We start from the raw sequence: 15975 nt of genomic DNA, 5'->3' as shown, positions 1-15975 counted from the left end.
TTTTTTGACTCGAAACAACCTGAAATACGTGAATTTACGTTCCGAACAACATTCGAAGTGTTTTCGATGAATTTCTAGCTCATATTTTGAAAAAATCGAACCAGGTCATTTTTTGAAAAAACTCATGACCCCGGACCTGTAAAAAAGTTCAAAAATCTGAAAATTTTCAAAAAATTCCTTTTGACTCGAAACAACCTGAAATACATGAATTTACGTTCCGAACAACATTCGAAGTGTTTTCGATGAATTTCTAGCTCATATTTTGAAAAAATCGAACCAGGTCATTTTTTGAAAAAACTCATGACCCCGGACCTGTAAAAAAGTTCAAAAATCTGAAAATTTTCAAAAAATTCCTTTTGCCTCGAAACAACCTGAAATACATGAATTTACGTTCCGAACAACATTCGAAGTGTTTTCGATGAATTTCTAGCTCATATTTTGAAAAAATCGAACCAGGTCATTTTTTGAAAAAACTCATGACCCCGGACCTGTAAAAAAGTTCAAAAATCTGAAAATTTTCAAAAAATTCCTTTTGACTCGAAACAACCTGAAATACATGAATTTACGTTCCGAACAACATTCGAAGTGTTTTCGATGAGTTTCTAGCTGATATTTTGGAAAAATCGAACAAGTCATTTTTTGAAAAAACTCATGACCCCGGACCTGTAAAAAAGTTCAAAAATCTGAAAATTTTCAAAAAATTATTTTTGACTCGAAACAACCTGAAATACATGAATTTACGTTCCGAACAACAATCAAAGTATTTTCAATGAATTTCTAGCACATATTTTGAAAAAATCGAACCAGGTCATTTTTTGAAAAAACTCATGACCCCGGAACTGTAAAAAAGTTCAAAAATCTGAAAATTTTCAAAAAATTCCTTTTGACTCGAAACAACCTGAAATACATGAATTTACGTTCCGAACAACATTCGAAGTGTTTTCGATGAGTTTCTAGCTTATATTTTGGAAAAATCGAACAAGTCATTTTTTGAAAAAACTCATGACCCCGGACCTGTAAAAAAGTTCAAAAATCTGAAAATTTTAAAAAAATTCTTTTTGACTCGAAACAACCTGAAATACATGAATTTACGTTCCGAACAACATTCAAAGTGTTTTCGATGAATTTCTAGCACATATTTTGAAAAAATCAAACCAGGTCATTTTTTGAAAAAACTCAAGACCCCGGACCTGTAAAAAAGTTCAAAAATCTGAAAATTTGGAAAAAAATTTTTTTGACTTGAAACAACCTGAAATACGTGAATTGATGTTCCGAACAACATTTGAAGTGCCTTCGATGAATTTCTAGCGCATTTTTTGAAAAAATCGAACAAGGTCATTTTTTGAAAAAACTCATGAACCCGGACCTGTAAAAAAGTTCAAAAATCTGAAAATTTTCAAAAAATTATTTTTGACTCGAAACAACCTGAAATACATGAATTTACGTTCCGAACAACAATCAAAGTATTTTCAATGAATTTCTAGCTCCTATTTTGAAAAAATCGAACCAGGTCATTTTTTGAAAAAACTCACCTGTAAAAAGAAATCGAACCAGGTCATTTTTTGAAAAAACTCACCTGTAAAAACTCACTTGAAGACCTGTAAAAAAGTTCAAAAATCTAAAAATTTTCAAAAAAATTTTTTTGACGCGAAACAACCTGAAATACGTGAATTGATGTTCCGAACAACATTTGAAGTGCCTTCGATGAATTTCTAGCGCATTTTTTGAAAAAATCGAACAAGGTCATTTTTTGAAAAAACTCATGACCCCGGACCTGTAAAAAAGTTCAAAAATCTGAAAATTTTGAAAAAAATTTTTTTGACCCGAAACAACCTGAAATACGTGAATTTACGTTCCGAACAACATTCAAAGTGTTTTCGATGAATTTCTAGCTCATATTTTGGAAAAATCGAACCAGGTCATTTTTTGAAAAAACTCATGACCGCGGATCTGTAAAAAAGTTCAAAAATCAACAAGAGCACATTTTGTTCTAGACCAATCAACGGGTTTGTTTACAAATTGTCATTAGCCAATCACCGGCCTCCATTTCGAGCTTGATTTTTGTATGTTTCAAACCAAAACACAGTTGCTGTGGAGAAAAACCTACCCCCATACTTTTGCCCGGGAAAAAAATTTACGTTCTTTAACCTAGAAGATTTTTCAAACTTAGTTTCCAGAGTATTTGTTTCGTACAAATCTCGGAGCCCTAAGCAGAAACACAAACGGTGTCTAAAATATCTGCACTGAAACATCACCTATTTCCCACCAGAGACCTACCTCCAAAAATGGCCAGCCCCTAATTTACTTTATATGAAGCTTTCGTTAATTAAACAAGGAAACATTTCAAGATTTAAGTTACCTGATAGTTTGCGCAAGCAAATCACCCAGCTATCACTTGGGAATAATGTATTTTCTTAAAAAAACTAGGCTTTATAATTGCCTATTCCCTCCTCTACACTACCGCACGGGATGCCTAGGCCCTTTCTGAACATTCCTCCTGAGCATCACAGTCAATGAAACTCAAACCACTTTTGTGAAGCCATTAGACATCAGTCTATAGTTTGAAGCCAAAAAGGCCAAAATATTGGCAATAGTTTCAATTCAATTTTTGAGGGATATCATCTTTTTAAAAAGTAACAAAGACCCACTTTTTCTAGACAGTCTCAAAGCCTTGAAACCTTACTGATACCTGCTAAAAGGTTTTTAGAACAAGGCACGATAACTTTAGAAATATCTTTGCTAAATCAAATTTGGTTGTTTGAGAACCAATAGGATCAAATTGGTCTTGAATTTTGTGACAAGTGATACATTTTCAGCCTTTGGTCGTTTCAAAGCTATTTTCAGCCGAACGTCCTTTCAAGGCATTTGAGGCACGCTACTGCCAATAGCGAAAATTTTGTTAACTCACTCCCCTCACGAAAGTATCTGGAAAGTTTCGAATTTACAATTTATAGATTTTTGATTGCAAAACTGTTTTCTGAATTTCCTTGAATTTTTCTATAAGTTTCTTTGGCCTTTGAACTATTTATTTGTCTAAAAAAATTATTTTATCCATGTGTAAGTAAATGTTGTGAGGGTTTTTGTCAAGCTGGTAGCGAAGGAAACGAAAATGAATCCCAGTCACCTGACATTGGACATCCGTTGATTTGGGTAAGGCAAGTAGCGCAAAGGTTTCTTATTTTAGGAAAAATATATAACAGATGAAAAGAGCAGAAGTTTTGCAACAGTTTGATGACTTGTTTCATTTTGTAGGGGTTTCTCAAAAAATTATTATCACTAAATTAAAGAGTCGTTATCATCAGCCTGAATTTGTTTTTGTCCGAAAAGGAATTCGATTGTTGAACTGTCCTGATACTTTCGTGAGGGGAGTGTTTGCATTCAAGGAGATGAAGTGTGGTTTTGACAAAACTGCAGCATTGGTTTTCCGTGCACTGGACTGAACATTGCCGCAATGAATTGATGAACTTAGAAATTTCGAAAAATTCGAAAAGATAGGCTTTCGAAAAGATGGACTTGGAGGCTTTCGAAAAATTCTATATGGATTGAGTTCTCTTGTAACATACACACAATGGTCTCCGTTGAAGTACAAACAATTTGGACCAAGATGTTTGACCTATTCTTTCATAACATAAGGAAATGAGCAGTTCATTAATAACACAGAGGGAAATGAGCAGTCTCAGACACCCAAGCATAAAGTTAAGTATCTGTGAGTTTACATAGAATTCTTACAAGGTTGTGCAAAGAAAGGCTTATTTTATTGCAAGTACAGGTACTTGTAGGTACAGTGTACATGGCCCATAAAACATAGTAAATTTTTACAAGTTTACTCCTTCTTGAGACAGATAGTTTTTGAAAAAAGAGAAATTCAAAGTGTTTTCTTTCAGTTGGGATAAATACATGCATGTATAGATGTCACCGACCGATTAGAAAACAAGCATAGCATTTGGTAACATTCTAGCAGTTCTGAAACGTTCTTACAAAGCAGAAATATAATTTAGAACTATGGTCATAAAGCCACAGAATTCATTTACAGAGGCAAGTCTTGCTGGAATAAATCGGTACGAGAACAAATTTTAATTCAAGGTCAATTTGATCCTATTGGTTCTCAAACAACCAAATTTGATTTAGCAAAGATATTTCTAAAGTTATCGTGCCTTGTTCTAAAAACCTTTTAGCAGGTATCAGTAAGGTTTCAAGGCTTTGAGACTGTCTAGAAAAAGTGGGTCTTTGTTACTTTTTAAAAAGATGATATCCCTCAAAAATTGAATTGAAACTATTGCCAATATTTTGGCCTTTTTGGCTTCAAACTATAGACTGATGTCTAATGGCTTCACAAAAGTGGTTTGAGTTTCATTGACTGTGATGCTCAGGAGGAATGTTCAGAAAGGGCCTAGGCATCCCGTGCGGTAGTGTAGAGGAGGGAATAGGCAATTATAAAGCCTAGTTTTTTTAAGAAAATACATTATTCTCAAGTGATAGCTGGGTGATTTGCTTGCGCAAACTATCAGGTAACTTAAATCTTAAAATGTTTCCTTGTTTAATTAACGAAAGCTTCATATAAAGTAAATTAGGGGCTGGCCATTTTTGGAGGTAGGTCTCTGGTGGGAAAAAGGTGATGTTTCAGTGCAGATATTTTAGACACCGTTTGTGTTTCTGCTTAGGGCTCCGAGATTTGTACGAAACAAATACTCTGGAAACTAAGTTTGAAAAATCTTCTAGGTTAAAGAACGTAAATTTTTTTCCCGGGCAAAAGTATGGGGGTAGGTTTTTCTCCACAGCAACTGTGTTTTGGTTTGAAACATTCAAAAATCAAGCTCGAAATGGAGGCCGGTGATTGGCTAATGACATTTTGTAAACAAACCCGTTGATTGGTCCAGAACAAAATGTGCTCTTGTTTCAAAAATCTGAAAATTTTGAAAAAATTTTTTTTGACTCAAAACAACCTGAATTACGTGAATTGATGTTCCGAACAACATTTGAAGTGCTTTCGATAAATTTCTAGCTGATATTTTGGAAAAATCTAACAAGAAATTTTTTGAAAAAACTCATGACATGGAACCTGTAGAGAATTTCAGAAATTTGAAAGTTTTGAAACAAATTATTTAGTTAAATATAATCAATGTGATATACACACCTTTCTTTATTTACTTGGAAATTTTATTTTGAGCTTCAATGTGTTATCTGAAAAAATGAGACGGATGATGAATTTGAAGCTCATATTTTGAAAAAATCGAACAAGGTCATTTTTTGAAAAAACTTATGACCCCGGACCTGTAAAAAAATTCTAAAATCTAAAAATTTTGAAAAACATTAGTTAGTTAGATATAATCAATGCAATATACATACCTTTCTTCATTTACTTGACGGTATTGTTTTGAGCTTCAACGTGTTGTCTGAAAAAAAGAAGACAGACGATGAATTTCTAGCTCATATTTTGGAAAAATCGAACAAAGTCATTTTTTGAAAAGATCCATGACCCAGGATCTGTAAAAAAAATCAAAAATCTGAGAAATTTGAAAAAAATACTTAGCTAGAAATAATCAAAACAATAAAAATAACTTTTTTTAGTCACTTGACGATATTTTTCTGATCTTTCTTTGGCTATCTGAAAGAAGTTCGCCAAATTATTAAAACTTTTAGCCTGAACATGAAAAGGCTAGAAAATTTCCAATTCTGACAAAAAGTTATTTTCACCATAAAGAACCTAAAAATCCAGATGATATGTTCTAAGCTCCAATGCAAGTGTTTGCGATGAGTTTCTAGCTCATATTTTTTATAAAATCAAATAAACTCACTTTTGAAAAAATCTATGACCTTGTACCTGTAAAAAAACTCAATTGTAAAAAATTTTGAAAATTTTTTTGACTCAAAAGAACCTGAAATACGTGAAATTACGTTTTGAACAACATTTCAAGTGTTTTCAAAGAATTTCTTGCTTATATTTCGAAAAAAGAATGAACTAAGCTATTTTGAAAAAAATCTGACCCCAGATCTGTAATTAGAAATGCAGTTTGAAGGAAACTGAAAAGACACCATGGCTGACAGAAGTATGTTCAAATACAACTCAACACTGGAGTAAAATTCCATCTCAGATCAAGTACATAAACTTTCATATGTGACTAGAGAATGTGCATCAAACAATAGTTCAACTTGCTTTTCAAAAAGGATAGCTTGGGTTTTTAAAGAGCAGAAATATTTTAAACAATATTGAACTACTAATCAATTTTAAACTTCAGTCGGTTACATTTGGTGTAATGAAAACATCCTATACTTATATTACAGCAGTCTTCCTTCGATTCAACATGAACATTCTTCTTTGAAATTATGGTTAATGATGGGGACCAATGATAATTGCATTGGCAGAATCGCTGATATCATGCTTTATTTTATATGCGCGGCTTAAATTACATTGTGTTTTGCTTTGTCTGCCAGAAAGTCTTATGGAAAAGTTGCAAAGACATGGCACATTTAGTTGTTTATCCAGATCACCCAAATGTCACTAGGGTCCCATACTAGGGGTCAGGCCAGATCGAACAGGTGATTGGTGGGATTTTGTATTTGTTTAGAATTTTTGAAAAGACAGAGTTTGAGTTGTCTTATTTCTTAGAATAAATAAAAAATATCTGCATATAAAAAATGCTTTAATTCATTAAAACACAACAGAAAAGGCAAATTCCTGACTTGGCACTAATGCATGGAATTTGATGTTCTTTATAACAAGTAATTAACAGCTTACTTTGTTCCATGATAACGTCGAGCCAGCATGATTTGAAATATTCGAAGAACCTCTAAGCTTATGAAAAAAGGAGTCGATTTTGTTTGAAAAACTGATGCCGTTTCTCCAAAGATTTATTTTCTTTTACTACAAATAAAATCGCAACAGCAGGGGGAATCGAAGCAATAACCAAACGAAATCCAGTCGAGAAGGGGGTAAAAGCGACCCTGCAATCTGCATGAAAGCATACTATACTAACCTTCTTGGGTGCAGAAATAAGAATTCAAGAAAAAACTTTGGGTCATAGGAGCTGCGAGTTTGACTAAAAAGTAACTTCACTGAAATTAACTGTCATATTTTAACATAGGATAAGGCACCAGAGAATAACCTAGTCTTGCAAAAAGACCATTCCCCCTCCAGGTCAAACTGTTTGCAAAGGAAGATAATGTGCCAGTTAAAAGTACTATGAAATCTTGTCAGTAACTCAAATTATTTGACTTAGAATTCACATTCTTTGACTAAGAGCTATGATCCTATTTCTTAATTTCATATTTTTCGAAAATGGCATATCATCGGCACAAGTACAGTTTTCAACCCCCTTTAGTATTTAGTATCATGACAGAATTACCACGTTTGACAAATTTAAGAAATCATTAAATGTTACATTGATGATGAATAACTTGCAATTCCGTTTCAGGCCATACAGACAAAGCAGTCTGGACAAAGTCGTCTCAAACTGAAATGGAATCTTAGTTTTACGATACCTGATCTCATTTAAATTGTAGCAATAGCAGTGTTTTTTAATAGAAATTCCTTGTCAGGTTTTATTTCCAGTCTGCTTTTTTTCTATAATATCGTCGCCATTGAGGCATTGGGTGACAGTCCGCCCAAGCCGCAATGCTGGTTGGAGGCACAAACTCAGATGGCTGAAATTTCCCAATTGTTTCGAAATCAGTGAAATAAAACTACGATTCAGAGTCCCAAACCATTGAGAAAGTCAATATGTCAAAATAGCTCTTTGTACATCCACAAATTAAACATTTGTCCGCAGCATTTTCCTTAAGGTTTCTATAGAGAAAGACAATACGTGATGAGAACATATTGGCCCACTCGTGACGGTTTTAGCCTCAAGTCTCAAATTGTCCTAACAATTGGGTTTTTCTCAACTGAAAACGTCTGTATTTCATTAACGGAACTGCGAATTAAGGTTACGGTAAACGTTTTTGACACGATATTTGGTTTTTTCTCCCTAGAAACCAAACTATTAACGGAAACAGATTAAACATCATTCGATGCACAAGAACGTGGCGATTCCAACAATATCAAAATAATTGGCAAATATGGTAAAATGATACTTTCCAGGCAAATTTATTGCTTAAATGAGTGTACCACCTTCAAAAGCTATTTTGTACCCTTGCGTTTGAGGTATCAAAATCTGACTTATATCAGCAGAAAACGCAGATCCTAAGCTACCAAAGTATATCTCAGATTTTTCAAATTCCTCCTCCCCTTGAAACTGTACCCTTGAATAATTTTTCTTCCCTCTCATAGCTGTATTGGGAAATACAAACATCTCTAGGAGCAAATACAAAAATTTTGAGAAACACTTTGCTTACCCGACATCTGTCCTGGCCGTGTGCAAATTTTTGAGCCATTCGATTGGCTTCTTGGGTATAAAATAGCTTTTTCGTACCTGTATGTAGAGGATTTGTGAGTCCGGAGAAAACGGGATTTTACTGACCTCGCTTGCAAGGTACACTCGTAAACCACAGTGTAATCCGGGTCAAGACACTTGAAGCTTCAAGATCAACAAGCCTGTTTAAATAAACACGGCCGTACATGGGATACATGGATGTGCCATGCGATATTGTAAATGAGACATGCGACCACAACAGTAAAGCAACGATAATCGGCTAGCTAAACAGGTCAAGAGATTTTCAGGCCTCAACTAAAAGTTCTGATAAAGAAATTATGGAAACCTTCGTGTACATGGCATTTTTCCCTTTTCAAGATTTCTGTTAGTTTCAATTTTGGTATCATTTTGTGCCTTGAAAGTTCGCCTACTTGAATGTGAGATAATCGAAAAATGGATGTTTTCATCCAGAAAACGTTTACCGTAACCTTAAACAACTTTTCGGTACCGGAACTTTCTTGTCATAAAATTCCAATAAATGCCAAACTTATTTTTGAGTGTCATTTCTCCTTTAAGATGTGTAAAATATTGTTAAGCTCGCAATGTCAATGAAAGTAAAAAATGGGTGGTTGGCTTAAAAATGTCAGAGAAGGGGGGAATTATTGCCCTTCTCAAGCCATTTAGCTGAGCCCTGAGGTGCTTGCAGGCCATCAATCAACTCAAACAGCAACGTGTGCATTGTACCAAATACATTTTTAGAGGTTTGTCTAAACAGCTTTGTCAAGATTTAGATTGTAAGCTTCAGTTAGAAAGTTTCATTTTGGCAAGTGGAATCAAGTTAGGCTGGAAGCAAAATATTTGCCAACCAAATCACTTTAATTATAAACTGACCACAAGCTGTTCTTATATATGAGCAACGCTAAAAAGAAATTTCAGATAATCAAAAAATAGTCATAGAATAGATAACTAGAAGTTCAGATGAAGAGATTTGTTGCTATTGCTGCTGCCATTGGCATTTGCAGTTGCTTCATTTACACCATGCCAAAGCAATTCAAAAAGCATTTAAATTTAGCAATGGATCTCAAATTTGTAATACATGCACACACGTTTCCTTCATTCCACCAAATGTATCGCATACAACACTGTGTACAGAAGTAGACATAAGGAAATAGTGTCAAGAAAGATAAAAAAACATGATGCTTGCGTTTGGTTTTAAGTTTCTTTATTTTACAACAAAGGCATCCAATCTTAAACAAATAAAGCATGGGACACCATTTAAATATTTTGACATTTACGTATGGTCGCTTATTTTGAAATCTTTGATCAGAAATATAGAAAGGTAGTCTTAGAAATTAAGATATCATCATTTAGAAAAATATTTCCTTCATTCGATTTGTCATCTTCAAAGATAACCTTTATTATCATAAACCATCAGTAATTTAACATTAAGAATGACAACCTGAAATGAAGCTAAAAAGAATTGTGTCTTAATAGTATTAGTCAACCAGAAAAATGGCAAATAATCTAGTAGGGTTGTCATGGGAAGTGCCAAAAACACTGGACAATCATTGACAAATCAAATTTGGGATGTTATTTGAACCTGTCAAATAAAAAGATCTGTAGACCATGTTTCAGTATATTCTATGTTTATTTTTTTCTATTTTGGAACCCTATTGCTGCCCTAGCTATTAAATGAATGTATTTTGAATGAATAATGTGAAGTGCCAGGATCTAAATTCCCTTAACTTTCTATTCTTCCAAAATGACATGTTGCTTTCTGCAATAATGAGGGAATGCTATGTGCTATTATTTGGACTTTCTACTCTGATTAGATGAACCATTAGGCTTGCTCCTTGCATCATTGATTCATAAACCTTACAGTTAGATCTAGTGAAAGGTGATGCTAGACATGTTCATGCCAACATATGTTTATCATAATAAATAATTGCATGAGCTTTTGCAAGACAAAAATGTATAACTCAAGTTTAAATAAAAAGCTGAAATGGTTTTTTTTATTGGGCCAATCCAACAATTTGGTATAGAAGCAGTGGCAGCCTAGCCCTTTTCGCCTAGGGGGGCCAACATCAAAATGGCGCCCTCCATAACTTACACTATTGTCTTTTTCCTGACAATATTGGCAGTCTGGAGGCGATGCCAAGAAATTTGAAGTGAGGGAGGGGGCTCGAGTTGATAGCTTTATTTGACTAAAAAACCAACATTGGGAAGGGTCGGTGAGAGGTTGCTGGAGGCTCTTGGTATAACTCTGAGCAGAGGCTTTCTTGCGAGCATAGTGAGCTGACAATTTTTGTGACCACGCCCTTTAGATAAGCTTAGAATACATTTCAAAATATTTCTTGCAGTCATTTTCTTGAAATCGTTTAAAAATTCTGCTATTTTTAAGGCATGCTTTTAATATGTTTGATTAATTCCAGTCTTGAAATGGATTTCATTACTTTGTAATAGGGAAAAGAATCCACCCTTTTGTTGTATCGTCAAGACAAATTGGTCCTTCAATGAGAAATGAAGCAAAGAGACAAAATCTACTGACCCCCACATGAGCACAGGGACGCAAATAAAATAATCTTTCATGGGGGTGTCAGGGCAAGTTGTACCGACTCACGTACAAAATTGACTGTCTCTAAGGAGCCAATCCAAGCAGATAAACTAAATAAAAATGTGTCAAGAACATGTTTGGGGAACTTTCAAGAGACCCTACGATGTGGTAGAATGAGGGTTTTGTTCTCTTTGGAACTGTTGTGTTCATTTGGCACCTTGGAGGGAATCCAAAGTGCCAAAAAAAATATTTACCTTTGTTTTGCTAAACTTGTAATTTGGGGCAGCTAAACAAACTCAAAACATGCATACAACTCAACTAACAGTCAATGTGTAGGGGAGTGTAGGGGTAACAAATAATGGAAAGAGTTGGTCCTAGCCAATAAGTGGAGGATTCCAGTTACTCATAAGGCTAGAAAATGCGTTTCTAACATATCTTTGAATGCATCATGTCATTTGATACAAAATGAAATAAATACTCCATCGAACTTTAAAGAAATATTATCAAAGGCCAAGCAAAATCCAACCGTTGAGAAAATCAGGCCAGACCCAACTTTTTCGTCAAAATCAATGCATGCCTCTTGAAAAAGAAGCCTGAAGTATCTACGCGTTAGAAACGTGAAGTCAATGTTTTGAGTTAAAAGTCATCTGCTTAATTTATCCTTTATGAAAAATCCTAATAAGAGCTGGTTTCATTATGTTTTAGCTTTGAATGCACCTTTCAGCGTTATTTCTTGTTATCTTGTGCACTTAAAACGGTACATTCGTGGAAGTGACTTGAGATATAACATATGGACTAATCTAGGATGAAGCAATTAAACAACCAAATTGTCTGTTAATTAGGTCTCTGAAGGCCAGCAACGCCAAAGAGACTCATTGAAAATTAAAATTTTCCCTGGAAGGGGGGCATGACTCCGGACACCGTAAACACAGACTGTCCCCTGACACCCTAAACACAGTCTGTGTGCACTTTAAGGGCTGTGTTCTCCACACAAAAGAATTTAACTGTTAGTTGCCTGACAATCCTCTAAAAGATTGATTAATTTTTTCGCCCCTGGGAACAGTACAAATGTTTTGTCTGGATAATACAGTACTGACGGGGCACAAAGATATGCCCTTGAAGTGAGACAGTTCTAGGAGGTATGGCGACGTGTGCCCCAACAAAGTTTTGAATTTCATGACATCTTCTTTGTCTCTGCTGACCTCCAAGAGACCTAATAATCAGACAAGGCAATCATTTAAAACTTTTTTCGAGTTTTCTGTGCCCTATACAACCTTTGGCACCCCTATAAAAAAGTCAGCTGGGGGGCCCCTGCCAGGGCGCCACTGTATAGAAGTAGGTAGATACCGTATATACGGCTTGAAAGCGTATACATCATATTTTTGTTCTGGTTATAAGGTGGAGATTCTACAGTCTACAATTTACAATGTTTGTCTCCAAAAAGGCTTAGCCCATGACGGAGATACACGATACTCTCACTACAACAAACCTACTTTACCTAACTACATATAACTACACATTTTATTGATTAACGGATTAGTAGTTTTGCCGCAAGGGCACTTGGTCAACATGTTTTACTTTGTGTGAGAAGGAAGAACCTCAGGATAGGCTGTCCGCCGGATTCTGTGAATCTTGCAATGAGTATAATATAAATATGAGGATAAAATTCAGAGATAAAGCAAAACGGCGACGAGAATCCAATGTTGTGAGATAAATTTTCCAAAATAAATTAAATTGAACAAATACTAATATTTTGCCCTGCTATACAGGGGTTCGTCAGAGTAAAAAAATGTTGTACTTTGGCTGCATGGCAATGCAAACTACAGTTAGTGATAATACAGCTATAACAGATTAATATCACATTAGACTTGGATAGATTGAAATTTTATATATCAAGGAGAGGAATGCATGAAACTAAGCTTCTGGTTTTGATGAGCATCATGTTAACGGTTTTCAGTATTATTTAGACTTATACCTGTTTTCAACTGATAAAGAAATTAATGAGAAAAGTTTCACCATTCCCCACAATATAAGGTAAACTCTTGCTTCATTCCTCACTCTATTTCAAATTTTTATCAAGATTGGCAAAACTGTGTTATGTTTAATCTGCTTTTTCGACATTACGCATGGATGTCCAATATTACCCACAGAATGTGGTTCAGTACTAATTTCAGAAAACTTCAGAATCCCTTCTCATCATGAAAACAAATAAACCAGTCAATATTTGATTGATCATTAAATTTGTTCAATGGGGAGGATGGAATAAAGGCGTGTTTTCAGGCCTAAATAACTAGGCCTATTTAAATTTTGGCGTAGGAAAAATTAGGCCATGGGGACATTTTGGGGGAAAAGCTTCAGCGCACAGTGACTGTTACATTCGCCTAGGTTGAACAAAAGCCTGACACAAAGTTACTGGAAAATGATTAGAAGTTAGGAGTTACACTAGCTGAATTATGGTATAGTTCGCATGTTCTTGAATGAAGTGTGGGATGTAACTGCGCTTGGCTTACCAACATGTGTCGTCGTTTGCTGTCAAAGGTAAACACGTTGACACAAGAAAAGAAACTATTGAGATACATAAAAATGCAAGATACCTTTAGATAAAGATGAATTCCTCCATGCTAATGCCACATTCAACCATCCTGATGCCTCATCTCCGTCGTCCGATGCGACGTCTCCGTCTGGTCAAAACCCCGATTGTGCCTGAGCCACTGACCTGGGCCTGTTCCCGCCATTCTGTTTCGATCACTGGTTTCGATATGGAGTCGGTTGAAATTGGAATCGAGGCCAAGCTGGGCGTGGCTTGCAATATTGAAGACCATTTTCGCTTCTGTTTTTCTTTTTCTATGTATTTGTATTTAATTACCAACTAATTTTAAGTACATAAAAATTCTAATTTTGCTAACTTAAGAAACATAAATATACTCTACTTTCTAGACGTTTTTTCACAAATTCGCAGAACATTGAAGCTTGAGCATTCGAAATCATCATGACAAAACATTAAGAACGCTTAAGGATAATACTAAGGCCCTGTTTTTGTACACAATAATCATATTTTATTTGACAACAATTTCCTACATGTGTAAAATGTAATGCTGGTTAATAACATAACAAATTATGACCTACACATAAAGGTGAAGTTATTTTGCTATAAATCCCACAAAGGATTGTTAGAGATTCAATTGCTGCTGTTCATTCACATTTTTACATAAGGTTTGACTGTTTTGAAAATATTACAAAACTTCCAACAACTGAGCCGGAGACTGAAGAGCAATAAGTTTGTTGCAAATAAACAATTAAATTAAATCATTGTGTAATTGGCAAAGTATGACAAATTACAATATATTTCTGCGCGCGTCAAGTTGAATATTTTAAAAATCCAAACCTATTCACGAATGCTTTTAAATTGAAATCCTTAGAATGTTAAGAAGAGTTAAGTCCTACTGATATAAACCAATATTTACAAAATCAAGTGAATAAAAATTTAATTTGAAGACAAAAGACTGACTTTCTTGCTGCTTGAATGAAAGATGAGGAGGGGGGGGGGGGTAAAAAGCTTTTTCGATCCTTGGATCAACGGTTTTGGAATATTTTTGACTTTGCGGTCAAGGCAGTTCCCTTTCGGTTTATTTTCAAGGGAAGACTACATAGAAAATTGTAGAACCTAATCAATTGTTGTATTGTACTTTATAATTGCAAATACTTCTTTTTTTCAATCAGCGTTCTTTGCTAAAATACCATGAAAAGCAGTCATCCTTGATTGTTAGGTCTACTGTATCTAAATGAAAGGACAAATTTGAATTAATGATTCGGTCTCTTAAAACGTTGTCTCAGGCTGCAATACGCTCGTGAGCCTGACATAAAGTTGCCATTTTTGCCTCAATCCTTGAAGGATATGGTTTAGTCATGGAAAGTAGAATTTAAATTTTCTAGAGTTTGTAAAGAAAGGTTAACTCATCTTCAATATGATGACTTTCATATAGCCATGTCTGCCTGACATCAGCCTCAACCTGCATGCTATTCTTTGGTTGAGCGATGAAGCAAGTGATTCTCGAAGAAGGTTAAGAAAAATACAAAAGAAGGTAAATATACAACGTTTATCTAGACAGGCATATGCAAAATGCAGACAAGGCCTTACAGCCTGGCAAGGAAAAACTCATTGGTTGAATTTTTAACAAAGAAAATATTATATTTGGCTTATTAAAAAGGGTCCTGCCCTCTAGGCATTCTTGTCTAAGGGTCGGACATGACGTTATGATGACGGTGAGGTATTATCTTAGATACTACCAGCGTGTTTCTAGCCATGCTAGGTGCACGAGCCATTGAACTGCCTGGACAACAATCCAATCACTGGGACTGCGCTATACATACGTGTGTTTCCACGACGGACAGCTATGGTGCCATGGCCCATGGAGTGTCACGAGAACGGGGGGGGGGGGGGGAGTTTATATTGTTAAGATGATTGGATGAATTTACTCTTACTTTAAAAGAACCTGCTACTTATTACCATCTCTTATGATTTTCACGATATCAAGTGACTGTGTTATCCTTATGCCAACTTCTGAGGGCTTCAGGGTGAGCATTTGTTGCTGCATTGGTATCGTCAATAGAATGAGAGGATTAAAAGATATTATTGGTGTTGACAGTATATATTGCACGTAAGCTGTCTTTAAAGAGCAGGAAGCCTTGACAAATCTCTGAACACCCTTACCCAAGAACTAGAAAGTGTGACGGTCCTAGACAGGAATCCTGTGGAACTCCACAGTCTACCTGTTCAGTAACACATTGATTACCGTTCACTCTTCCAAACTGCTTCTTGTTGACAAGATAAGAGCAAAACTAGCTCAGTATTTTACCCTTGGCGCCATAGAAGTTCAGTTTGTCCACAAGGATTTCAAAGTCCTCAGTATCGACGGTTTATTCTTTGCATGCTTTTGACGAATATGGGAGACGAACTACTCATTAGAAGACTGAAGCTTGTTTGCCTCTACAACATGTCAACGTGAGGTTGCATCAGGGAAATCATGTATCAATCAGCGGTTTAGGTGTCTTAGATCTTTGGATGAATATCGC

General features: G+C 35.3%; 1 long non-coding RNA gene across 1 annotated transcript; it reads right to left on the bottom strand.

Annotated features, from left to right (window-relative positions):
• Positions 1 to 1367: 1367 nt before the first annotated feature.
• LOC135692202 (uncharacterized) lies at positions 1368 to 14311 on the bottom strand. The gene is made up of 4 exons (XR_016144150.1): positions 13497 to 14311; positions 5796 to 5821; positions 5347 to 5393; positions 1368 to 5181 (listed from the first exon to the last, which is right to left on the bottom strand). It is a non-coding gene; the product is annotated as an uncharacterized LOC135692202 (long non-coding RNA).
• Positions 14312 to 15975: the final 1664 nt, after the last annotated feature.

This window comes from Rhopilema esculentum, chromosome 10, assembly GCF_057945365.1.
Source record: "Rhopilema esculentum isolate cy_ngs chromosome 10, ASM5794536v1, whole genome shotgun sequence".
Taxonomy (NCBI): Eukaryota; Metazoa; Cnidaria; class Scyphozoa; order Rhizostomeae; family Rhizostomatidae; genus Rhopilema; species Rhopilema esculentum.
This window is presented reverse-complemented; position numbering and strand designations above follow the sequence as displayed.